Below are 15,158 nucleotides of genomic sequence, written 5' to 3'. Positions count from 1 at the left end.
CTTTCCTACTGCAGGTTATGCATCCCTAATCTGAAAATCCAACTCTGAAATGCTCCAAAATCCCAAACTAAAACAATAGAGCTCCCAATTTTGGATTTTCACATTAAGGATTTTCAACTGGTAGTATCTATACAAATATTCTGAAATCCAAAACACTGAAATGTGAAACTGTTCTTGTCCCAAGTATTTTGGATAAAGAATATTCAGCCTGCATTAATCTCTATAAAATACAGGTAATACATACTTTGTAGGATTATTGAGAAATAAATATGTCACTGTTTAACATTTTGTCTGGCATATGTGTATAATTCTTGAATTAGAAGAAAGTCTTACTGCCCAAAGATAAGAAATACTCATTAAATGTGTGGCTGAAATGTGTCTTACTGAAATCTGCTATGTATTAGTCATTTTCAGATTTTATATATAAGAATCACCTTGGGATCATGTTCAAAGGCAGAGTTTGATTCCCTCAGGTTTAAGGTGTTTAGGATTAGTATTCTGTGTTTCTGATAAACTCCTAGGTGGTATTGGTGTTGCCATACTTTGAGTATCCTTTTATTTCTTGTTGTTTAAGTCTTGTATTTATTTTGTTTGGTTTTGTTTTTGCAGTATTGGGGTTTGACTCAGGGCCACTTGAGATCACTCTGCTATACCTTTTTTGTGTTGGATATTTTTGAGATAGGGGCTCACTTTCATTTTGCCCAGGCTGACCTCAAACAACAGTCCTCCTGAGTAGCTAGGATTACAGGCATGAGCCACAGGTATCTGGCCTTGAAATAGTTGTTTTTAGTGAATTGCTTCTGCTGATTACTCTCTCCCACCCTCCCTCTTCCTTCCCTCTCCCCCTCTTTCCTTCCCTCCTTTCTTCTCACTATTTAGCCCAGTCTGGCCTTGTACTCTCCAGTTTTCCTGTCTGATACTCCTGAGTGCTGAGATTATAGGTCTGCACCATCGTATATAGCTCACTACCCCTTTTCCAAAAGTTAAAACTCACCTTTAAAAAAAAGAAGCCAAATCTAGGATGGTAGTATGTGCCTATATAGTTATTATGAGAAGTAAATGAGGTAAGTATAAGCTACTTGGAAGGCTGAGGCCAGCGGATTGCTTGAACCTAGGAGTTCAAGGCTAGTCTAGGCAATAGTGAGACCTGTCCAAAAAAAAGAAAAAGAAAAAGATCCACATAGGACTGAGTGTGTAGATGTGAAAGAGAGATGAGCTCACTTCTGCCACTTGTGCCATTTACCAAGGATTGATGTTAATGTTGTCAGGGACTGGGAGTTAGATTCCCCCTCTTAAGAATTAGGATCACACTTACTCCTCCCTAGACTTTGGCACCTTGCTCATCTGTAAGATCTACAATAAGGTCTTCAGGCACCCACAGAATTCTCAGGATTGTTAAATTCTGCAAGTCTGGAGCTTGACCTAATTTGGAATACTTAGGGGCCTGTATTGTTTTGAGCTTCAGTTCTCGTCCCGTACGGCTTGTTTTTCCCTTCTTGAAGTTTGCAATTGTATTTACTGATAGAGAAATGAAAGAAGTAGGAGCTGATCTATGTAGTCAGCTCTTGCAACACCTTTTTTTATCATTTGCTTTATTAACAGGAGCTGGCTCACTCTAGGCTGTGGCTTTCCTTTATGTTAGAACCACCTTTCTTATCTTGTTTACTGTGTTCTGTTTTTGTGCGTATGTGTGTGTACATATGTTTATGGAGGAGCATGCTGGAGGTGAACCTAGGCTAGCCTTGTACTTGCTGGGAAAGTTCTCTACCACTGAGCTATATATCCTTAGACATCTATTCTCATCTATGGGGAATGTTCTTCAACCATCATATTAGTCTCTTGTCTCCTTTTTAAAATTGAAATTAGAATGTTTTATACGTAATTGATTGTCACAATCTCACTTTTGAGGGTTTCTTTTTTTTTTTTTTTTTTTTGTGGTGGGACTAGGGTTTGAACAGGGAACAGACTTGAGCCACATCTCTAGTCTGTTTTGCTCTGGTTATTTTGGAAATGGGGTCTGACAAACTGTTTGTCAAGGCCAGCCTCTAATTGGGATCCTCCTGATCTCTACCTTTTGAGCAGCTAGGATTACAGGTGTTGAGCCACCCATTGGCTCCCAGCTGAGGATTTCTTTTAAAAAATGCCAGCGTATAGCCTGATACTGGTGGTTCAATGCCTGTAATTCTAGCTGCTCAGGAGCCAGAGGTCAGGAGGATATCAGTTTGAAGCCAGCATGGGTGAATAGTTTGTGAGACCCTATCTCAAAAAAACCCATCACAAAAAAGGGCTTGCAGAGTGGCTCAAGGTGTAGGCCCTGAGTTCAAATCCTAGTATGGGGGAAAAAAAAACTGGCCCATAGGTCCATATGTTTATACCTCTACATCCTCATGTAAACTGCCTTGAATTTGAAACAATACCTTCTCTAAACCTTCCTTTTTTGCTAAAATAGTTAAAATGTGTTAATTCCTCAAGACCCAACTAAATTCTCCTTTAGGAAGTTTTCACCAACCTTCTCCTCATCCCATGGGGATGAGCTAATGATCACAGCATTTATAGTACTAATTCATAATTATTTTTACATTGGTCTCTAATTAAAGTATAAGCTCTAGGGCTGGCAGAGTGGCTCAAGTGATAGAGCACTTGCCTAGCATGCATAAGGCCCTGGATTCCATCCCCAGCACTGGAAGAAAAAAAAAAAAAAGGTTGGAATGAGATTTGCCCATCCCTTGGTCTGCAGTATTCACAAATCCACCAAACTCAGATTTCCATGGGTAGGGTTCATGTATTTATGTTATAAATCCATAATTTTACTCTTATTTTGTATGTGTTTATTACAGGTGTCTGAAGTTAAGATATTGGCAGTTTAATTCCCAGGTATTTTCTTCTGTGAATTGTTATCTCTTCCATTGTTTTTCTTCCATGTCATTCCTGGTAGCTTTCCCATTTTTATCCAGAAATTTTTTTCTCTCCTCTCTTTTCAGTTTTAAGTTCTTGTAATCAGATTGGCGAGTGTTCAAGCATGTTCTTCCTACTCTTTATGAATAGTTCTCTTTCAGTAGGCCAGGAGTCCATGATTGTTCACACACTAACTTATCAGAATAGTGTCAGACCCTGTGCCTGGTGTTAAATGTGTTATGATGGTGGAAGGCTTGGTGCCTGCACCTCCCCAAGCATACAGTCTCCTGGAAGAGGACACTGTGTGTGGACAGTGCCTGAGTGGAAGGCAGTAAAAATTAATGGGGTGCAGTGGGATTTAGGTTGACCTGAAGGATAAGTAAGAGTAAGCCAGGTTTGGCAGAATGGGAAGGGGAAGAATGTTCCAGCATGATTAGGAAAACCAACTCCCAATTTGACACCATTCACATTCCTCCTTTCTTTCCTGAAGTCTCAGCTAGCAGTTGGAACAGATACAAATTATTATTAAAGGCCTTTTTTATCCCCTATGTCTGTCTACCAAGTCTTCCTAGAGTTTTTTTCTCCAGAATGACTTTCTTGTTTCTTCTGGGTGAGTGGTTCACCCCCTCATTAACCAGCAGGAATGGGTAGCATTTGGCAAGCTGCCTTCAAGTCCTTTCGTATGGAAAGTGACCAGCTACCCCTTTTGTCTCCCTCTGGGAACCTGGATGACTTTGCTGTTGCTGATGGGTTTATTCTTCCTATTTATTTTCCACTTTTTTTTTTTTTTGTTACCCTGTGTTTTGCTTCTGTGTTACGTTCTTCTGCCCCTGAACCTCTTAGCATGATTTTTATCTTTGACAATTTAAAGTTGTTTACTTCCTGTTTTGTCTTCCTTCCTTCCTTCCTTCCTTCCTCCCTTCCTCCTTTCCTCCCTCCCTCCCTCCCTTCCTTCCGTGTTTGGGATTGGGATTTGAACTCAGAGCTTCACATTTGCAAAGCAGGCACTCTGCTGCTTAAGCTGGTCTATTTTGCCCTGATTATCTTAATTAATTTTTTTGTGGTTCAGGGCCTACACCTTGAGCCATTTCACCAGAACTTTTTTTTTTTTTGATGGTATTTGGGTTTGAACTCAGCCTCAACCTTGCCAGGCAGGCACTATGCCACCTGAGCCACACTTCCAGTCCATTTTGCTGTGGTTATTTTGGAGATGGGGGTCTGTCAAACTACTTGCCTGGGCTGGCCTCGGACCTGAACTCCTTCCAGTCTTAGCCTCCCAAGTAGCTAGGACTATAGATGTGAGCCACCTGTGGCACTTCCTTGTTTTCTTGTTGGATTAGTTCCTCTTTTGCCTTTGGGGGTATATCTGCCTTTGGGGGTATATCTTTTGCTGGAGAGTGGTTTTTAAGTCTGAGAGGGAGGGATGCTCACTTGTGTTTGGTAAACATGTTGGCAAATGACTCTAGTGGAAAAGTGAGTGACACACTTCCTGTAGTACTGTGAAGGGTCCCTATGTATGATTAGAGGTTCATAAAAACACTATAATCCTTTACCCCTTTGCAGAGCTCTTTAATACATTTCTTTTGGCCTTGAAATTAAGACTAACGACAAATATTACTTGGTGGCTTTGTTTAAAATTCTTTAAAAAATATTATGTTCAGGCCTGATGGAGTGGCTCAAGTGGTAGAACACCTGCCTAGTAAGCATGAGGCCCTGATTTCAAATCCCAGTACTGCCAAAAAAAAAAAAAAGCAACAAAAAAATACTGTGTTCAGAAATTTCTGCGAGGTTGCATCTGTAATCCTATTGTGGTGGTGCATCCCTGTATTGCTATCATTCATTCAGGAGGCCGAGGCAGGAGGATTGTGTATTTGAGACCTTCTGGGCTACATAACTTTTTCCAGTCTAGCCAGGGCTGGGTAGTGAGTCCTTGTCTTAAAAAACCCAAAAAAATAAAAATTAAAAAAACAGAAAAAGAAATGCCTATTATATATAATTTATTTAAAGACTGTAAAGTTAATTCATTGTATGCTTAGTTTTACTTTTTGATAGGTAAAATGTCATATTCAAAAGCTCCTGTATACTCAAAAGTGTACAGGAGCAAGCTGGGCACAGTGGGGCATGTCTATAGTCCCAGTTACTCTGGAGGAACCCAAGAGTTTTGAGACCCGTATAGGCAACCTTTTTGAGAACCTTTGTCTCAAAAAAAAAAAAACCGGTACAGGAGGGGAAATGGAGAATATCTCCCAGCCATCAGGTTCTCTTCTGAGACTGTTACCACTTTCTTAGGTAATTTTGTGCATAGACAAACACTGCCATAAGTATTCCCTGATACATATTGACATAAGTATGAATGATACTTCTCAGAGCTGTTTTAAGTGTAGTGGAAAGACTGTAGGATTTCAAAAGACTTTGATTCAAATATTAAAACTAGCTGAGTCAAACAGGGTGCCAGTGGCTCACATTTGTACTCCTAGCTACTTGGGAGGCGGAGATCAGTAGGATCTCGATTCAGGGCCAGCCTAGGCAAATAATTTTAGAAGACCCTATCTCAAAAATATCCAACACAAGATAGAAAGGAGAAAAATACTGGGGATGAGCCAATTTGGGTTGTAGTACATGTATTCATGGAAATGTCACAGTAGCTATCTTACACAAACAAAAATGTTTGTTTTCAAAAACGGAAAGCAGGAATGTAAAATAGGTCTTGTCTGGGGGTTGGCACCAATGGGAGGGGAAGAGTTTAGGGAAAGGAGCGTGAATATGGTGTAAATACTATGTTCTCATATATGAAAATGGAAAAATGGGACCTGTTGAAACTGTTCCAGGAAAGGGAGGAGGTGAGATAAAGGAGAATGATGGAGGGGGTAAATTCAACTATGATATAGTTTAAGAACATTGGTAAATGTACAGTGTATTCCCAATAATAATAATAATAGTAATAAAGATAATAAATAAATGAAAAAAAAATACTCAACACAAAAAAAGGGCTAGTGGTTCAAGTGGTAGAGCACCTGCCTAGGAAGCATTAGTCTCTGAGTTCAAACCCCAGTATGGCCAAACAAAACAAAAAGCCAAAACAAACACCTAGCCAGGTCATTTATTAAATGACCCTGAAGCTTTGATGCCTTTCCTCCTTCTTACCCTCCTATCAAACCCAGAGCCTGGTTCATGCTGTAGGCAAGAGCTCTATTACACTGATTTCTTAATATGGTTAATAAGACTTAGCTTGCCAAGGCTGTTGAGTATGATGTGTGTACAGATCCTTCTTTGATAATATTAAATGCTTCACAAATAGTTGCTACCAGGATCCTCCTGCCTCCGCCTCCTGAGTCCTGAGGTTACAGGCATCCACCACACCTGGCTTTGAAGTGCCTTCTTTACTGAAATAGGTGACCGATGCTTTCTTATATATTCATGGAAGGAAACCATGAACCAAGGGAGACAAGTTAACATTTCTAAAGGCACATCACAATTCTGCTTCTCAGATACTGCAGACAGGCTATTCCTGGCCAGGGGCCTTCACACTTGGCTGGTAGAGTGGTGGTAAACTCTAGCCTTTTCCTTCTGTTGGTAGGAAGTCATTAACACTGGGGAGCTTTTTATGTTTAATAGCTCAGTTGACTCTGGCCCTTTCAGTGTTGCCTGAAGCTTTGGACTCTTATAGGGAGTCTCACTTGGGCAGCCCTTGGTTTCCTGCTGTTCTGTTCCCAGTCTGCTTGAATTCTTTAATAGTAGTTACCCTTTTTTCCTTCTTTGCTTCTTGCACAATGCTTGATGTAATAAATGAGAGAGCTCTGAATTTCAGAATCATTTCCTTTGGTTTCATTAGGAGCGTAGATTAGGCCTTTCTTCATGGTCATTTGGCCTTAGCATTTCTGATGGGATTTGTGGGGCTTTGATTTTGAAGTTCAGTTGGTCTCATAATGGGTGAAAGAATGGAGATTTTCTACCTTGTAACATATTATTAATACCAGAATAGAGCCCTGAGAGTGTGTTATCTTTAAAGTAAGAAAAATTTTGAATACTGACTATGCAAGGTTCTATAGTGGATGTTGCTTTAAGCAGTTGGTTGTGAGTTGCCAAAATGCTGTTATTCAGATTGCTAGGAGTAGTCCTTCTTTCATAATTAAATTACTTAATTAGGGAACTACTGGAAGGTAGGAATATTTACCATTTACATATATGAACTTATGAATTGTGTGTGATGCTTTATTTATTAGGAAGAGTGAAGTGTAGAATTTCTCACAGCTATGTTCTGCACAAGGCGTGATTAAAAAAAAAAGACACAAAGAGAAGGTGAAGAAAAAAAAAAAAAAACACACAAAAAAGGAAACAAAGCTCTTGATGGCTCATGCCTGTAATTTGAGGTATTCCAAAGGCACAGATCAGGAGGATCACAGTTCAAAGCCAGTCCAGGCAAATAGTTTGTGAAACCTTATCTCAAAAATAACACAAAAAGGGCTGGTGGAGTAACTCAAATGGTAGAGCACCTACCTAACAAGTAAGAGGCCCTGAATTCAAAACCCCCATAACGCCACAAAAAAAAAAAAGTGACATTGACTTTAAAATAGTTTGGTCCTTGGAAATAGAGGAAACAAGTATGGATAATGAAGGAAAAAGTGAGTAGAAAGGATCTAGACTTGAGTGCATTGTATATATTTAAAAATATTAAGTGCATCCCTACCTCTGTTCCTTTTTTCTGTTCATATTTTTCAGCTGCTATAAGAATTACCCAGGAACTGACCACAGCTGTAGGCAGACTAGAAAAGCAGATGATAGATAAATCACTAAATGTTAACAACATTCTTTATTTGGTTACTTGGTTAATCATTGGTATGGTTTTTTTTTTTTTTTTTGTGGTACTGGGGTTTGAACTCATGGCCTCACAATTGCTAGGCAGGTGCTCTACCACTTGAGCCACTCCACCACCCTTATTTTTGTGGTTTTTTTTTTTTTTTTTTTTTCCCAAGATAGGGTCTCTCAAATTATCTGCCTGGGCTGGCTTTGCCTTGATCCTCCTGATCTGTCTCCTGAGTAGCTAGGATTACAGCATGAGCCACTGGTTCTTCTTAGTGATATGCTCATTTTTAATGAAAAAAATTAAGTTTTTACCTTAAAAAAACCTAAGTGATACAGCCAAGCTTATGCCTGTAATCCTAGCTACTTGGGAATTGGAGTTCTGGAGGATCTTGGTGCCAATCCAGCCTAGGCAAGAGGACCCCATCTCAGCCAGTATGCTGGGAGTGATTGGGCATAATCACTCTAATCCCAGCATAGTAATTCCAGCTGTGCAGGAGGGGTAGGTAGCAGGATCAAGATCCAGGCCAGCCTGGATAAAAACACAAGCTCCTATCTGAAAAATAACTGAAGCAAAAAAGGGTTAGGGATGGGCTCAAGAGGTACAGTGTTTGCTCAGCAAGAGTGAGGCCCTAAGTTCAAATCCCAGTACCACCAGGAAAAAAAAGAAAAAGAAAAAGGAGTCAGTTTTTGCCTTTAAGATGAGCATCAATTATAATTAGAGGTGGCCACACAGATTTAGTTCTAATTTTCAACATACGTTTTATGATTAGAAAATTTCATGCTTATTGAAAGTTTTTTTATATTTTAAAAAAGTTCTTAGTGGCAATAGTGATTTATAGTATAATTTAATACTACTAATAATTTAAATATGCCAATAGAATTATTTCAGATTTAATTGAAATTCATGTATGTATTACCATTTTCTTTTTTTCTAGAAGAAAAATAGTAAATATAAAAATATAGAAAAAGGACGAAAGGTTTCTTGGTACACCATTTTGCAAATCAGCATCATGTTTGTATGTGTGAATATAAAATATGTATATATATATCATGGTAAAAACACATTGCACAGCCACCATCTTAACCAACCCTTGAGTATGTAGTTCAGTGGTATTAAATACATACACAATGTACAAGTATTGGCACAACTTTTTTTTTTTTGACAGTGTTGGCGATGGAACCTAGGGTCTCACTCATGGTAGTTAAGTGCTCTACTACTGAGCTACATTCCAGTTCTGTTACAGTGTCTTTTTTTTTGGGGGAGGGAGGGGAGAGGATTCGGGGGCGTGTCTGTGAGGTAGGAGCCGTGGGTCTGACGGGGTGGCGGGGAAGGGGTCGCTGGTGGTGGTGGCGATGGGTCGGGGTGGTGATGTCCCGGAGGCCAAAAGGAGCAGCGAGGGAGGGAAGAGCAAAAGCCTACAGCACCCGGTATTCCCAGGCGGTCTCCCATCTAAGTACTAACCAGGCCCGACCCTGCTTAGCTTCCGAGATCAGACGCGTTCAGGGTGGTATGGCCGTAGACTACAGTGTCTTTAAATGTAGAAACTTTTAAAACTTTTATGACCTGTGTGTGGAGGGGACCATGCCTGTAATTCCAGCACTCAGGATTTGGATGCAGGAACATCCTAAATTCAAGGCCAGCCTAAGCTGCAATAGTGAGATCCTGTCTCAAAATACAACAAACTCTGGGTGCTGGTGGCTCATGCCTGTAACCCTAGCTACCTGGGAGGCAGAGACCAGGAGGATCGCAGTTCGAGGCCAGCCTGGGCAAACAGTTTGCAAGTCCCTATCCGAAAAAGACCCAACACAAGAAAAGGCTGGCAGAATGACTCAAGTTGTAGAGAGAGTCCCTCTGCCTAGCAGGCGTGAAGTCCTGAGTTCAAACTCTAGTACCTCCCAAAACAAAACAGCCACCTCCCAGCCATTCCAACAAACTAAAGCTTTGGTAAGTACAGCTTGTCTATTTTCTTCTTTAATTGCCTATGCTTTTGTTGTTACAGCTAAGTCACCATAAAATCTAGTGCTGTGAAGCATTTGCCTGCAGTTTTCTTCAAGTCTTTGTAGGTTTTTTGTTTTGAGATAGGGCTTTACCCTGTAGCTCAGGCTGGTCAACTCACTATGTAGCCCAGGTTGGACTCAAACTCATAATCCTCTTGCCTCACCTCCCAGGTCCTGGGATTACAGGCATATGAGTCCATACCTGAGAGTTCTACAACTTTAGAGTGTAAGTTTAGATCTCTGATCCATTTTGAATTAATTTCTGTATATGATGTTAAGTAAGAGTCCAACTTAGTTCTTTTGCATGTTGATATCCACTTTTCCCAGCACCATTGATTGCAGACTATGCTTCTACCATTGAATGGTTTTGGTGTTCTTGTCAAAGGTCACTTGAGGGAACAGGGAGGCAGGGGAGTGAGAATGTAATGGAGGGTGAATGTGTTCACAGTACACTGTATGTATGTATGTGTGGAATTATCACAGAAAATCCCTTCATATTAAAACAAAAACATGAAATGTTAAAAAAAAAAGTCATTTGACCATATATCAGAGGTTTCATTTCTGGGTTCTATTCCATTCTATTGGGCTGTATGTCTTTATGCCAGTACCACATGTTTTTTTCTTTTTTAGTACTACATGTTCTGATTGCTGCCTGTAGCCTTATAGCAAATTTGGAAATCAGAAAGTATGAATCCTCCAGCTTTGTTCTTTTCAAGATTATTTTGGCTATTCATGATTCCTTAAGATTCCATATGAATTTTCAGAGAGGTTTTTCTGTTTCTGCAAAAAATATGATTGGTATTTGATAGGGATTGTATTGAATCTGTAGGTTGCTTTGGATAGTCTGAGATCTTAAGAATATTAAATTTTCCAGCTGGGCACTGGTGGCTCATGCCTGTAATCTTAGCTGCGTAGGAGACAGATCAGGATGATCCTGGTTTGAAGCCAACTCAAATAGTATGAGAGACTCCATCTCCAAAAATAACCAGAACACAAAATGGACTGAAAATATGGCTTAAGTGGTAGAGTATCTGCTTTGCACATGTGAAGCCCTGAGTTCAGACTACACACACACACATACACACACATGCACGCACACACACATGCACACAGAATATTAAATCTTCCTTTTGGGCATGGTGGTTTATACCTGTAATCCGAGCTGTTCTGGAGGCAGAAATCGGGAGGCTGGCAGTTCAAGGCCATCCTGGGCGAAAAGTTAGTGAGACCCCTCCTCATTTCAGCCAGCAAGCTGGATGTAATGGTGCCTATCTATAATCCTAGCTACAGGGGGTGAATAGGTAGGGTGATCACAGTCTGAGGCCATTCCCCTGGGCAAAAATATGAGATTCTATCCAAAAAATAACTAAGGTAGCAAAAGGGCTGGGAGTGTGACTCACATGGTAGAACACCTGCCTAGCAAATATGAGGCCTTGAGTTCAAACCTCAATACTGCTAAAAAAAATCCATGAATATTGGCTGCATTTCCAGTTATTTAGATCTTTAGTTTATTTCAGCTGTGTTTTATAGTTTTCATTGCTCAAGTCTTTCATCTCCTTGGTTAAGTTAATTCCTAAGTATTTTATTCATTTTGATGCTATTTTAAATGGAAATTATAGCAGGTACTTAGAATCAACTTTTGCTAAAAAGCAGACTGTTCATTGAGCTTGTAAGGTAACTAAAAGCGGTATAAACTCCTGGTGGTCTCTGCTTCATTTCATATCTGTCTTCTTTAGGTCAGATTCCTGCTCACCTCAGCTTGTAGGCATGTTAATCACTCAAGGAGCATCTGTTCAAAAACTGGTAATAACTGTTCTCAACCCCCTTTTAAGCTGAAGGCACCAAGATAAGAATAACTAAGATATTTCACTGTCAGCTTTTACAACATCCTGTTCCAGACCCTTGAAAAGGCACCTACCTAGAAGTCTGCAGTCATTATCCCTAAACCTGTAGTCACCTTGGAGTCCATGAACAGCGAAGCCTTATGGACAGATAACCCATGATGAGACCACTTCCTAAGTGGGAGCAATTGCCCATGAGGCATTACAGGACCTGAGGCTGCCCCCCATGCAGGTGCAGTCATCTCCTGGGAACTGGGTTGCTCCCTCACGCAGTAAGGAATTCTCCAGTCACCTTGCAGAACCAGGATTGCAATAATAACCAACTAGATTGGAGTTTGACCAAGGTGGCTTAATTATTCATACCTGTCCCCTTCTGCTCCTGTTCTTTCTCTTTTGAAACCTAAATAAGTAGCCTTTGTAATTTCATTTTCAGGTTGAGTATAGAAATGCAGCTAATTTTTGTTGGTTGACTTTGTATCTTGAAAATTTGGTAAATTTGCTTATTGTAACTTTTTTGTGTGTGTGTGTGCTGGTGGAGTGGTTCAAATGGGATAGTGCCTGCCTAGCAAGTGTGAGGCTATAGATTCAAACCCTAGTACCACCAAAAACCAAACCAAAAAACTTTGTTTTCTACATACAAGATTATATTATCTGTAAAAGATAATTTTACTCTTTTCCTTTCCAGTTTGGATGCCTTTTCTTTTTCTTGTCTCATTGCTCTGACTTCCAGTACTATATTGAATAGAAGTAGTGAAATTAGTATGAATTACTGTGTGAAAACACCCTTTTCCCTATACTGTTGTCAATTACTGTAATAATACTGTATGTTAATTACTTATTAACATACATAACATAACATACATAACATTATAATTATGTATGTTAACATACATAATACTGTATGTTAATTACTTTAATTTTGTCAATCTGATATCGATGGTATTCTTTTTTTGTGGTGCTGAGGATCTGCAAAAAATTATTATATTTTGGTGGCACTGGGATTCAAATTCAGGGCTTTGGCTTGGTAGGCAGGCACTCTACGACTTGCGCCCAGCCCTTTTTCGCATTATTTTTTTGGTGGGACTGGGGTTTGAACTCAGGGCTTTTGCAGTTGCAAAGCAGGCTTTCTACTGTTTGGGCTGTGCCTCTGTCTCTTTTGCTCTGGTTATTTTAGAAATGGGGTCTTGTGAACTATTTGCTTGGGCTGGCCCCGAATTGCTATTCCCCCGATCTCAGCCTCCCAAGTAGTGAGGAGTATTAGGTATTTAAAAAAATTTTTATTAGGCTATGGTTGTCGTACGAGGGATTCATAGTGACAATTCCAAATAGGCTTACATTATATATTGGTTAGATTGCAAGAGGTTTCATTGTTCTATTTTGTATATTTATATGAGGCCTATTAACCATATTCCCTCACCTTCATCTCTTTCATTCATCCTCTTCCCTACATTAGATATTTTTTGAGTAGGTTCTTTTGTTGATGCCCCAATTGGCCTGGACCTTGACCTTGATCCTCTTGTTTATGATTTCCTTGTAGTGGGTATGACAGGTGCACACCAGCACACCCAGCTTTATTGGTTGAGGTGGCTTCCTTGCCCAGGCTGACCTCAAAACTGCGATCTTCCCAATACCTGCTTTCCGAGTACCCTGGGGCTACCATGAAGATTTGGTAGAATATGGTGTAAAAGTCTATTAAGTCTTTTTTTTTTTTTTTAAAGAGAGGTATTTGACAACTTTGTGTGTGTGTGTGTGTGTGTGTTTGTGTGTGTTTGCTGGAGATTCAATTCAGGGCCTCCAGTGTTTTAGGCAAGCCCTCTACCACTTACCTAAGCCACTAACCTCCTCTTACTTGTTTTTAAATTTCTATTTCTTTGATTTTCAGTGGTCACTCACTTGGGCTGGAGATACAGCATGCACGGGGCTCTGTGTTTGACCCCCAGTACCACAAAACAACAACAATAAAAAACTCAACGGTCACTCACTAGTATTTTGTTTTTTGGTGGGACTTGGGTTTGAACTCAGGGCTTTGTGCTTAAAAAGCAGGCGCTGTACCTTTCAAGCCACATCTCCAGTCCATTTTGTTCTGGTTATTGGGAGATAGGGTCTTGTAAACTGTTTGCCTGGCTTCAGACTTCCATCCTCCCAATCTCAGCCTTTTAAGTAGCTAGGTTTACAGGAGTCAGCCACTGGTGCCTGGCACTCACTAGTATTTTTAAAAGTAAATCTTAAAAAGTTCTTGGTTCTTTCTCCTTTGTGTGCTCTTAAGATGTTAATGTTCTTTGGTCTCTTGCAGTTCATTCATTGATTGTTTTGTTCCAGACAGTACTAGCAACTAGGTGAATAAGGAAAGATGATCCTTGTTCTCAGGGAACTTATGTCCCTGCTGTTAGATCTTTTTCCCCTTCCAGTCTGGCTTCATCCTATAGTCATTTTTTCCAGGAGAGAAGAGAACCAAACTAGTCATCTCATTTCTTTGCTTAAAAGAGTGTTGACCCCATGTTTATGGGATCATTTTCCAATTTGGAGTACAGCAGATAAGAGTCTTCCCTCCTGGCTTACCCCTGTTCTCTTATCTCCCACCTTTCTGTTGTGATGTTCTCTTATGACTTCCTTTACACATTTTGCTTTCTCTGACTAGAATGCTTTTCTTTGCCTGGAAGATTACTACTTATCCTTCAAGGTGTTCCTCTAAAGAAAAATGCTCCCCCTAGAGAGAATTTGAATCCTATAGCTATCCGCTCATAGATCTGTCCCAGAACTTACCACTTATAGTGATATCTCTGTCTCCATATTTAATTGGTTATAAACTCAGAACATTTCTCTCCCTATATTGTCTGTGCTACTTAGCAGAATCTGTATTCAGCAGATACTTGACAGACTGTGACTCTGGATCTCTAGGGTTCAGTGGCCTTGAAGGAGAATACTATTGCTAAGTCATGGAAGTTGTCAGAGAGGAATTGATTCTCTGAACTAGAACAGTGTAGACCAGTGTAGTCTTCTCTCTCCTTCCCTCAAGCCTAAGTTTCCTTTCCTTTCCTTTCTGTCCTTTTTGTGTTTATATGGGATCATGTAATTTATTTAGAGATAGGGTCTCATTGGCCCAGTCTGGCTTCAAACTCATGATCCTTTAGCCTCAGTTTTCTGAGTGCTGAAATTATAGGCATATGCTACTATGTGTGGCTTCTTTTCACTTTAGTTTTTTTTTTCAGTACTGAGGTTTGAACTTAGGGCTTTGTGCTTATGAGACAGGCACTCTGCCATTTGAGCTATACCTCCAGTCCTCTGTGTCAGGTTATTTTTCAAATACAATCTGGTATTTTTTTTTGTTGTTGTTCAGAGCCAGCCTTGAATCTCAGTCTTCTAACCTATGCTTCTTGTGTAGCTGGGATGACAGGCGTGCATCACCATACTTGGCTTATTTGTCGAGATAGAGTTTTGCTTTTTGCCCAGTCTGGCCTCGTACTGTGACCTCCTAATCTCCACCTACTCAGTATTTGGGGTTACAGGTATGAGCCACTTTTCCTGGCCTAACTTTAATTTTTAAATCATTAAAAAGATGAGAGATAGAGGTGTAGCTCAGTGATAGAGTACTTGCTTATGTGAAGTCCCTGGGTTCAATAT

The 15,158-nt window shown here is 40.0% G+C and overlaps 1 protein-coding gene and 1 pseudogene across 3 annotated transcripts in view; one reads left to right on the top strand and one right to left on the bottom strand.

The window, feature by feature from the left end:
- The window catches only part of Ptpn9 (protein tyrosine phosphatase non-receptor type 9), a 78,474-nt gene that overhangs the window by 19,446 nt on the left and 43,870 nt on the right, over positions 1-15,158 (top strand). The gene's annotated exons all lie outside the window — the stretch shown is intronic.
- On the bottom strand, positions 9,112-9,220 carry LOC141419294 (5S ribosomal RNA; annotated as a pseudogene).

This window comes from Castor canadensis, chromosome 19, assembly GCF_047511655.1.
Source record: "Castor canadensis chromosome 19, mCasCan1.hap1v2, whole genome shotgun sequence".
In the NCBI taxonomy this organism is placed as follows: domain Eukaryota; kingdom Metazoa; phylum Chordata; class Mammalia; order Rodentia; family Castoridae; genus Castor; species Castor canadensis.
This window is presented reverse-complemented; position numbering and strand designations above follow the sequence as displayed.